The sequence below is a fragment of the Falco punctatus genome (genome assembly GCF_963210335.1).
Source record: "Falco punctatus genome assembly, chromosome: 6".
Lineage (NCBI taxonomy): Eukaryota > Metazoa > Chordata > Aves > Falconiformes > Falconidae > Falco > Falco punctatus.
In genome coordinates this window covers 54197893-54210179 of record NC_137585.1, presented here as the reverse complement: position 1 = coordinate 54210179, position 12287 = coordinate 54197893, and the positions used below count along the sequence as shown (strand labels likewise).

At 37.5% G+C, this 12287-nt stretch overlaps 1 protein-coding gene across 4 annotated transcripts in view; it reads left to right on the top strand.

Moving 5' to 3' along the window:
• The window catches only part of TAFA2 (TAFA chemokine like family member 2), a 211567-nt gene that overhangs the window by 70456 nt on the left and 128824 nt on the right, over positions 1–12287 (top strand). The gene's annotated exons all lie outside the window — the stretch shown is intronic.

Below are 12287 nucleotides of genomic sequence, written 5' to 3'. Positions count from 1 at the left end.
TGTCAATCACGTGCTAAATATATGGGACCTGAAGCGTCAGTATGCTTCTTAAGAAATAATGTTAAATAAAAGTACTAAGAGCAGACGAAGAGAATATGTTGCCTGTAAATGTCTAACCAGCAGTAATGGCATTGATTCGTGGTCAGGTAATAAGTATAGTAGTCCAATGAGGTTATGTTCTTTTTAGAGAACTGACCAGTTTCAAAAGGTTTTGTCAGGATCAGTCCCAGAGAATTGAAAGGTTTTCTGAAATCAGCATATATTTTTCAGACTCCAGAATACAGCAAGGTAAATCTTGAAGAAAAATTTCTTGTGCAGTGATGAAGGCAGCTGTCCCGTTGTAGAAATATTGTGTCTCTCTGAAGTATTGCTGGTGAGTAGAGTTCCACTTCATGCAGCCATTCCATCATCATGGGGTGTCCTGTCCCTGTCCTGGACACATATTGGAAGTAGAGAAGAAGGTACTCTGACAGTCCAATCTAAAATTAGTTTTGAAAACAAACAGGTGACGATAGCTAGCTTAGTAGTGGGCAGGGCAAGAATGCATCCTCATTTGTTTCTTACTGTGGCTGGTGTTCCCAGGCTAATTCATTTTTTAACAGAAAATTGTCTTCTTGTCTTTGCAGAATTTGAATTTTGACAGTCTTGAGCCATACATCAATCACTTTGCCTCTTAAGTACTAGAATGTCAACGTCAATATTCTGAGATTTCATCTTTCTCTTTGATGTCTTTTCTGATTGGTAACACTAGCTGAGTTCTCAGAGTTGAAGTCATTCTCGAGTAACAGCTAGAATTAGATCATTGCAGAATTTTGTAGCTACTGTTATTTTTCTGATAATTAAAGTAACATGGTTTCTTTTTTTCCCTAAAGGGGAAAGGTGTCTTAGCCTCTTCATTCTTCCCTTTCAAACCTGAGAAAGATGGATTGTTTAGTTTGCTTGAGGCCTGTTTCCTGGTAATGAGACCATGGCAAAGAGGTTTGAACAAAATATTATGGCAAAGAGATTAGGGTTAGTGTTGTGGGAATTGATGCTGCTGTTTGAAAGAGGTCCAAACCTTTCAGATGACAAAACATGCCACTGCTAACAGGAGCCCTTTCATAGCTGATATAATAAGTGGACGTTCTTAATTAGATACTTCTTTTGGTAATGGTAAGAACATTTTCCTGACTCAACAGTTTACATTGAACAGTTGTCTTATCCCTCCCTCTTAGATTCTGTCTGGAATTTTGGCCATTGGCACAAGAGGAGCAGTCAAGAGAAGTTTGGATTCTGCTGCTCTGACATTTGCTCTGAACTTGCTGCTTCTTCATTTTCTTTTGTGGAAAGCAGGTGCTTTTCCATCTTCGTGCCAGCATGCAGAATTGGGATGAAACCCCCCCAAAAGCTTGTTTGCTTTGAATGTGATAGTTGTTTCCTAAGTGTTGCTCATCCAGCTCCTCTGTCATAGGCAAGAGTGTCTTGTAAAGGAAAAAGAAAACTCACAAAAAGAATCTGAAGCCACCAACTCAACAAAACTCCCTCTTGACAGAAAACACTAATGTACTTCTTATGTGCTTAGCTATAGCTAGGGGAAGCAATTCTGAGTCTCTGAAATTCCTGTTTGCCTCTTCTAAGGTCTTTCTGGTATCTGCTGTTGCTGTGTGTGGTGAGGCAAGCTGCAGATCCACTGTTCTGAACAGATGAGAGAAATAGAAGGAGACTTAAAAGTCTCTGGATGTTGCTTTTTGCTTTAAAGAAGTAATCTGGTCCTCCATCACCAGCTGGTGAGGGCTGTGTTCTGCATATGGGGGAGCAAGGGGGAGCTTGTAGTGCGATGTCTTGTTTTTCAAAGGCTTTGTACTCACTTTCTAGAATTTAGATAAACTTACTGCTCTGATTGTTGCCTTCTGGGACCTGAGGACTTCAGAATACTTTACAGCTAATGGGCTGGCTAGAAATTATTCTTGAGAGTGGTAAGAAAATATTTTATCTATTACAAAGAAGGAATTTGTTACACAGAGGTGAGATAGGGCAGGTATAGACCAGCTCTGTCATTTTGTCTAATCCCTTGCAATTACTGAGGCTTATTGCAATTATTTCAACAGATGTCTTGCTCAGAGGTTCACGGAACAGCTGCCTCATAGGATCTGATGTTTGCAGAACATCTGCTGCACAGATAGTCAAAAATCATTGACCAAACAAAGTGGTTCCTACTGCTCCGTAACAAATGCTAAGTCAAGACTTGCAAAGCAGTGAAAGGCCCAAAAGTGGCAATTATAATGACACAGTTAAGAAAATAAGAGAGGTTGAGGAAGTTGCTCATGTCCTGTGTCTCTGAGATGACAAGGATTTAGCCAGCTACAGTTCCCGGGTGATCTCAAGAGGCAATCACATTGTCAAGACTCCAGGGGTCCCAGCTGATTCTTCTGGAGGAAAAGTTCAGATTCCTTCTGATGTGAAATCTGGGAGTCACTTGAACTTGCAGTGAGGCAGTAGCCTCCATGCTCCTTGATCATCTCTGTTTTGCTTTTACCTGGAGGTAAACTCCAGTGCTTCGGGGTGGGGGTGGGGGTGGGGTGTGTGTGGGGAATTAAGCTGTCCCTCAAAATAAGCTGTCCCTCAAAATGATTCAGAAGTCATACAAAAGTCGGACCCAGATCCCTTGATGTGCAGTGTTTTAACTTCCCACCATCTTTCTACTAATATAGCATCCATCTTCATTAGTGTGAGCTATCTGTGGTTGAAAGCTGTCAGAATTACCTAGCAGCACAATTTCATTTGAGAAATTACTAATACCAGCTCTTTTATACTGTTGTTCCAAGTCTAGATCCTTGGTAATGAAATGAGAAAAACTTGTTGGTAATGTCAGCACTTTAGTTTGCTTATTGCTTGTTTGTATTTTTTCCTGAAATTTGTGAAGCTATATGCACTAAATTCTGCTCATAGAAATGTATTTTCAGAGAAAGATCTAGAAGACCATTTTGAAGGAAAGAGTCCCATCTAATGCCATTTCTTTGGCCAGTGAGCTGGGACACTACTGCATACATGTAATTCCATATACTGCATGTCATTTTACATAATACTTCGTTCAGTATCCAATTTTTCTTTTGCATGGAAACAAAATAGTATATTAAAAGAAGTCTGTCCTATTTTGTTCATTAAGTTTCTGAAAGTTTAAATACATCGAGGAAGATTTCTTTGAAAGTATACACTGGGGAAGATATTTAAAATTAAAATAGGCAGTTATATGGCCAGATGCAGGCCTCTTTGTTAAATTCTGTTCTGTTAGCAAAAATTAATAAATCCTAAATGTTGTTTTAAAAAACTAGGATTTATTTCTGTTTGTCAAGTCAGCAAAAGAAAGTTCCCATGTTGATGCCACAGCAAATGAGATCATGTGGTAGTGAGGTGGCAGCTTCTTCCTGTACTGGATTTAGAAATGACAACAGTGATGATTAAAATATAAGACAAGGGTTTGTTCAGGTCCTCAGATGATATTCTGATATAGGAATAGGAGTTACACTGGCTTCTTACAAGATTTAGGCATAGCTAAAATGAGTAAAACTAATTAATTATATGTTGGCTTCCTTTTTCAGTAATGGGGGATAATCAGGTGTTTTGCATGTTTTTCATAGTGTTTGTGATCTTGTTTCTTGTCATATTAATGCCACTCTGTAGTAGGAAGGAAACATTAATTAGTGTATAATTTACAGTAGGAAAAGCAGGGGCTTGGGTGCTTAATAAATTTTAACAGACGGTTTTATCTAGTGCTGTTTGTGGGATTTCCCAGTAGTGCATCTTAGTGTGGTATGTATGTTTTTTACTCTCATCTCAGTTGATAATAGATTAAAAGCGTCCATAAGGAAGTATTTTGGTGGTTGTAAAAGTCTGATCTAAGGTGTATGAGGCAGTGCGCAGAAGCTTTAAACAAAGACACCAAATTCAGAAGGGCTTTACCATTGTGCAGTTCCAGGTGGGTAAGTCACACACTTCAGTGATTTTATGGTCCCCAAAGTCACCATGTTGCCTAACTAGAATAGTAAAAACATTCCTTAGGATAATTTTTTGGCCCAGATTTTTAAGAAGGACACGGGATTTTCCCTGTCTTTCCCTTTTAAAGCATGATTTTACAACTAACCTATATGTCACTTTGTCAGTGCTTTTGCAGGAAACGGCCCCAGGTGCCACCATTGTATCTATCAACGTGAGAGAGAAATGCTTCTGGTTTCCTGTCTTCGTGACAGGTCACACAACCTGATACAACCTGGGGCCATGGTGGGCCGCTGAGCACGGACCAGCCCTGTGCCCTGGCAGCAGGGACATTCAGGAGCCTCCTGAGCTGTGTAAACAGGGGCACAGCCAGCTGAGTAAGGGAAGGGTAAGGCAAGAGTCTTGTCCTTGAAGGATGGGGATAAGTTTGTATTTTCTCAGGCTGCAGAAGCCTCTGAACCCATCCACTTCTTGCTGATACCTCCAACTATGAAGCAATATGAGTTTTCCCACTGAAACTGCAGTTTTTGGATAAAAATGGTTATGGCTCATTTGCCTTGGCAAGTTTTCTTCCATTACTGTGTATTAAACTTGCTATAGACACTTCCCTGATCACACCTCTGATAGGAGCGTGAAAGCTGTCTATGGAAGCCCTGCTTCTGTCTTGCAACTTGCATTCATTCCAATTATGAATTTTATATCCTGAATTATTTACAGTGATCAGCAGTCATTAATGGTCAGGCTACATTTTCCTAAGTATTATTGATTTTCATCAGGAAGGACCCTCTCCTAGAAAACATGCAACATTCTTAATGTCTTCAGTGAAGGTAGTCTCCACTCTTAGTGGTTTGTCTGCATTTTTGGTTGTCAAACACTGCTCATGGCTTCAGTCCCCAAGAAATCCATGGAGCTGTTTGTTTTGCTTTGGGAGCAGAATGTCAGCATTTAGTGAGAAGAAATACAAGGTGGAAACAGTTTCATTAGAAGGTGTTAGATTTTATAGTTCCTTCCTTAAATGTGTCAGATTAATAGGAAGAAAGTGTTTTAAATGGTTGACTTTAATTAGAAGAACAAAGAAGTCTGCCAAAAACAGTAATCCATTTTTGGTGACCAAGTGTTTAAGTCATTTAGAAATTATTCCATTTATTCTTAATTATGTTCTCATTTATTGAAGTGTAATCTATTTGGAAAAATACCAGACCTAATGGTATGCTTCACAAAGCACAAATTATGTGGCAGAATATTTTAAATAATTCTTTATTTTTTAGTCTCTCCCTTTTGTATTACATTCTGCAAGGCTTTTAGCATCATTTGATACATCTGGTCACAAAGTGTCATATTGCTCTTAGATTTACCATTTGGTAAGTATTTGCATCTGTTACAAAGGGTCCTTTTTACAGTCTCTGTATCATTGCCAAGCTGAGACCTTGATCAGCAGTAAAAACACAGAGATGCTGATTAATGCTTTTGTCATCTCAAGGACTGATTACTGTAATTCACTCTTTTAGGGACTTTCATCCCGTGCTGTTAGGAAATTGCAACTGACACATTATGCTACCATGAGGATTCTCTTAAAAATGAGATTATTTGGATGTATTACACTGATTATTAATGTTAAAAAAATACCTGAATTTGTTAGTAGAAAATATTCATATTAATTATTACATGTATTTGGGGGATCGTCGAGCATTACTAGTGTGAGCCTATCATGTGAGTAATCATTTTGCTGTTCTGATCTTCCCTATAGATCATCCAATTTACTGAGCTGTCCTGATGAAGTCTGTTAAGATTTTTACATTATCAAGAGAGTAAATTATCTACTGATATTCTTTAAGCTGAATTTGTGTTGTTTTTCAGTCAATGTGGAAATGCTTTGTATTTACTTGAACATCTGAATTGCAGGTTTTCCTATTCCTGTTTTCAATTTGCAAGTGTATAATAATGGACTTGGGTGAGTCTTTCTGAAAGCTAATCAATCACAGATTAAAATTCACCAAATTACAGTCCAGATTTAATGATAATTTTCAATATTAAAATTTCATAGAAGACATAAAAAGTGTTATTTTTCTCTGGCTATTAAAAATTTTGACAGAAGAGGGAGAAATAATTATCTTTCTTTTTTTTTCTTCCGAGCAAATCTCTTTTTCAGTGTTACATAGGTGAGAAAATCCCGTTTTTTAGCTGTCCTAAGCAGAATAATCAGAGTGGTTTTAGCAACATGTGTAATAGCGCTAACCTGTTTATGTATGCCAGTCAGCACTGTCTAATTAGCAACCTTATGTTAGTGAAGTCTTTTTCCCTCTAAGAGGAAGCCTGAACCTGTAAAAAGTCATTTTAAGAGGTCAGTTTCAAAGGAAGAGCAGCTTATGCTTTATATTACAATGACTAAATGAAAGCTTTCCATTTCTAACAGATTCTTGTGTACCTATTTTTTGGTCACTTAAAAAAATAAAGGTCTACAGCAACACACAGGGTGTGGATAAGCTCAAAAATCCACTTCAGTGGTTCCGGTGGATCAAACTTATTTCTGGCAATTTAGATTTTAGCCTGGGCTTTGTAACATTTCACTTCAGTCTACTGTGGCTGCCTAAAGAAAGCATCTTCCAATGCATTCTCTTCCTATTTGAAACATATTCTGTCATATTCTTGAGCAAAGAGAATATACAGGCAGACAGGCTCCAAAAGTTGGGAGCTGAGACCTGGTTTATGCTGCATAACTATCACCTAGCCTTTTTTTTTACCTGGTTCCTCACCAGCTGAAAACGATGGCCGTTTATCAAGTCTGTTGCCTGAAGAGGAAGACATTATTTGTACTGAAATGGAGAAGGAAGAGAAATGTAGGAGCTGGGTTTGTCTTTGAGACTTGGAGAAAGGGCACAGACTCAGAGCCACACACAGAAGATGAGGTGTTGCTTTGCAGGATTCTCCTCCAGCTTAAAGCTCTGAGACAAGTTAAAGGATTTTCTCCATGAGATGCTAAAGTAGCCAAGGACTCTAGAATATTTTCCTTTTGTAACCTTGTTTGCAGCCTTGTAATTAAGAAGTTGAAATGTCTTATTAAAATAAACATGCTTTATGTATAAAGCACTGTGGGTCTCAGGTAGGCTGATAGATGTGATAATTAATATGAGTTAAGCAGAATATATAGGCGTTTTCATCTGCGCAGATGTATATACGCATCTTGTGAGCTTGAAGGAGCTGCCTCATCCTGTGAGAAGCTGACACACAAATCCTGAACCACCATGGTGAGTAAGGCAAAATAACTTCAAACCAGATAAGCCTCCAAACACAACTGAAGTATTTTCTTGTCTTTTATCAGACATATTTAAAACTTACTGCAGAAAGTAAAAAGGCTTCTTGGGGGGTCCTTTGACTGGGTGGTTGGTGCTTTGGTGTTTGTCTGCATTTATATTTCCGGGTTTTAAATTCTTTAGGGCATACATCATATTTGTTTACCTTTAGCTGAATGCTGTGTGCTCTTCCTGGAGTTTAATTATGATATTTGCAAGAAGTCATCTCTTCACTAGGGAAACTACAGCTTTCAGCCAAGTTAATGTGGAGCTCAGCCTATATATGAGCTGTGGGATTTGAGCTGAGGACATCTTGTTTTTGTGAATGTCAAGATGTGTTATCATAGATATATAATACAAAATATTGATCACAGATGCGCCTTGGTCATTGCCTATTTTGGGAAGTTAGGGCCTTTTGATGTGTTTGTTTTGTTGTTTTCTAATTTAACAGCATTCCTAAAACCATCAGTGTTGAAATATGCAAGTTTCCATGACCCAACACATTGAAAAAACTATCTTTTTTTCGTTTTAACAACTGTTTAGAAGGGAAGGATTAAAAATTTAAGGAGTTTCTGCATTATAAAGTTATTTTGCCTTACCTTATAAACTATATAAGGTTAATATAAACCAACATCCTCAAAGCTTCAGTAAACATATCAGATTTCAAAACATTTATGTTGCTGAAATCTGTTAATGTTCTATCAAAATTCTGGAACAAGTTTATTTTATACCAAATATCTGACATAGTTCTATTTATTATAAAATGTTTCTTGATGTTCTTCCTTTATTTTATAAATGTAATCTAAGAAAAAGGTAACTTTTTAGCTCAGGTACTGTGGTAATGTAATGATATATGAGAAAGTTTTGGGTCTTTTTCCCCACATAAAAAGTTTAGATACTAAAGAGAGTATGATCCATTCCAAGTTATAATAAATTGCTGCATAGATAGATATATGCAGAATAATCATTGTAGAACTAGTGGAAACTTGCCTCCTTAAACAGGCAATTTGAAGGTCTGTTCAAATAAACTCTTCTTTCAGGCCGTATTTCTTGCTGCTGGCTAACTTGCTAAGCTTCTTAATTTCTGCTGCAGTCCATTAGGCAGCAGTGTGTGTTTCCAGTGACAAAAGCCATAGGCTTGACTCCCCGACAGTAGCAGTGTACCAGTACATGCCGTTGCCGCGAGGGCAGAGGATTGTGGCCATTAGCTCTTCTTTAGCGTGTCCAACTTTTTACTGTTAAGTCTTGGTAGAACTCCTGTATTGCAGTTTATAGCATTGAATTAAGGAGACAGGCCTTTGCTCTGACATGCTGAATCTTACCACTTTGAATACTGGAAAAAATAGGTAGGGAATTATAATGACAAAAGAGGTATGCTTGCAGCTGCGTAACTGAAATAAAATTCCTCTTCAGCTTACAAGCATCAGTGGTGCCGATAAATCAGTTTTGTACTGATAGAGGTGATGTTTCCCAATGAGGAAAAGAGGTGGTGCGGTAGATAATGTGCAGCCGCCCCTTTTTAATGGAGATCCCAGTTTGTGAAGGCCGGCTGCTTGAGCTGGAGGAGCAAGTGTGGCCTGTATTTTACTTTTCCACAGTTCTCCGCCTCACTAAGAGGTTGTTCTTCTACCCCCCGAATGCAGAATGATTTTTGTAGCCATTGGTGCCTTTGTAGACTTGATAGGAGTCTGCTGTGTTTCACTCAATGTTGAGATTTATTTAGAATATATTCAGACATTTAGAAAGGTATAGCGTGCAGCCATGGGGTTCTTAAACAGCATCTCTTTCAGCGTATGTTATATGAGACTGTTTGACAGTATTCAGCAATTAGTTCTAACTAGTTCTAAAATGCAAGACCACATTTTATTCTAAAATTATACTTTTTAACCCTCATGAAAATGTAAATCACCTCTTAGGGACTGGCAAAAGCAGACAAACTGGATCCCCCTTGGTTCCAGTGCAGTAGAGTTGGAACGGCATTCTTCAGCAAAGGGATCTCGTGTTTTGCAGTTCACTCGAAGTTGTTGAACTTCATTGTATGCAGGGCAGTCTAGCTGCTTTTGCAGATACATTAAGGATCCAACAACACAGGAGCAGTCCCTCTTTCTGTGGCTGGGTAGTTTCATTATTTATTTAGTCTTGCATTTGGGCTGACAGGGCTGTTCTCGTACTATTCTGTTTTTTGCAATATTATATTTTAATTGATACAAAGGCATCTTATTTTATAGTAAATATAGTTACCATGTTTCTCTAATGCTGTCCAAATATTCCTGTATCAAGTAAATACAGCTTTGAAGTATCTTCAAAGTTGCTTATAAATAACAAAATTGTCACTTTATTGTTATAAAAGTGTGAAATAAAAGCTACTGAAGTGTTTAAACAATTTTTAGTGTTTTCTAATATGCCAGACAATCATTTGGATCTTGGTGTCCTTGAAGTAATACTTTTTTCCTGCCATCATTTTTGCCATTTGTTATACCAGGATTTATAGTTGAACTATGGCAGCCTGAGGGCTATGAATGTCATCAGGCACTATAGATGGAGCAATGGGGTTAGGAAGCTTGCAATTTTTAATGGAGTTTTAATTTTTTCAGAGTAAAAAAAAAAAGCATTGACATATATAATAGGGCTGTGATTATGAGCTATTAAATGAAAATGAATATAAAATGTTCCTACTGGAACAAGGTAAGTCCTGGGTAGCATGACTCTTTCCTAGAACTAGCACTTCAGAAATTTCTCACATTCCTTTTCTAAGGTGATCATGGTACTGTCAGACCTGTCTTTATTTACCCAGTTTTAAAGTTTATTTTAGAATTTGTCGGCATGAGTATCTCTGGGAGTGTTCTTGGAGAAAAAATAAGCTAATATTTTGGGGTGTGGATCAGACATAGTATCAGAACATCCTGTTCAGTTTTCTTTCTGGAAAAGACATTCTTGAATATGTGTGTCTTGATTTTTTTATCTTGAATAAAGCAGTTCTGGAAATGATGGGGCTTAATTCTTTTGTCAGTTGTCTTGGATTCACTAGCACTCTCTTTTGTAAAATTAATACTAATAAAAAGTGACTTAATTATCAGGACTTCCGACTGTTCAGTAATCCATTGATTAGTCATATGACAGCTATCAAACCATTGACATGGAAAACATTGGGAGGTCAAAGAGATGTCAAGCTTCTGAGTTAGTTGGCTCATTATTAGCAAGTGTACATTAATTCATGATGATGTTTCTATAAATACCTTAACAATGAATGAAGACAATCAAGTGAAACAGGTTTTAAACAGATTAATATAACATACTGCTTTTTGAATGGAGAACAAATCCGAGACAAAGAAGATCAGCAAATCTTACCATGGACTTAATATGACTTTGGATCAAACCCATTGGGGCTCTGAAGTTGTTCCCATAGAAATCACTCTGAAACTTTTAACTGACTTTCCTGGAATCAGCAGCATCCATAGACTTTATTGTATTTTGACATATTTTTTGGATTGCCAGTATAACTGGTGCATAATTCTTAAATCTTACATCATTAAATATCTTATACCTTATGAAAGTCTATAGATCTAAAGATTAGAAAAGCTCTGCTATCAAAAATAAAAGCAGTCCAAAATGTTTTGTGGGAGGAATCCATTAAAGTTGTTATCTTCTAAATACTACAGTTTGACTCTATTGAAGCAAATATCTATAATGCAATGGATAAAATATGATTTCAGCGTATATGCTGAAATACAAACAAATAAGGAACATGCATAGCATGAGAAAATTTCAGGACTGCTTTACTTATTTGTGACTATATTTTCTAAGGGACTCATGTACCACTCACTTTCAAAACCAAACCTTATGGCTGGAGTCTCACTTTGCTTGTATCCAATGAAATCCTTCATTTGCCTTATCTCTGTATGGGGCTCACACGGGGGAACTTCTGACGTGTTAGTAGGGTTGACATCTGAGCAGGGGATATAAGAACGGTTACATTCTTTTAAAGTGCAATTTCTTCTACCCAGTGGTTAGCTTATACTTAGCTTCCACGTACTGGATAACAATCATGTTCCAAATACAGTTCTGACTGATCTTTGGTTATTTACAATTCCTTAACACTATCAGCACATTCAAATCCTTGAACAAATGTATCTTGTAGTAAGACAATGCATCTGACTCTGTCTGAGAGACAGAAACAATCCATTTCTGTAGCCCAGGTAATCATCTGCCACAGCACATATCAGTGAATGTTCAAGAGATTGCAGTAAGTTCTTGTTGTGATTTTTAATTTGTTGTTACTTACTTCACAGTGGTCAAAAGTATGAAGATAGACATTTTACATAACAAAGTCATTGCTTTGGCAAAATAAACTAAAATTGTGCTATGAGGCAGCTGCAGAGTGTCATAAGGACAACGGGAAGAAATGTTGAATGAAATGACAGTAGGTTGATTTTTGTGATGAGGTAGTTTCTTCTGTAGTTGAGAGCAAAAAGTATTCTTTGGCTAATGCACTTGACTGGGACTCAGGAATGAAGCCCAGATCCTCCAGATCAACACATTTATTGTACAGTCCTTAATGTAGGAAATCAGGACACGAGGGGGACAACTGGATCATCAGGTAAACTCCATAGTACAGCATCCTTCCTGTAAACTGATTCATCTCAAGGGGAATGCCTAATTTCCCTGTTCTTTGACTCCTCGGTTGTAAAACAGGATTAACATTTTCCATCCTTATAGGAGAAAGGAACGTGGGAGGGTATCGTTATTAAATACAGCATTATGCTCAATGGAATGATGAAAGTCAGACCAATAAACAAATTAGTAAGACCTGTTAATAAAAGGTAAGTTCAAATGAATCAAACACATATAATGTCATGTCTGACTGTCACAGTTCTACTCTCTATCCCTTTTACTGAATTACTGGATTTGGGTGGTAGTTTTAAATTAATCTGTGGGTCTTGCTATACATTGAGAATATGAGAACAGCTGTACTGTGTCAGTCCAGCCTGGGATTCCTCGCTGGATGGAGACCCTGTGGAACAGCAG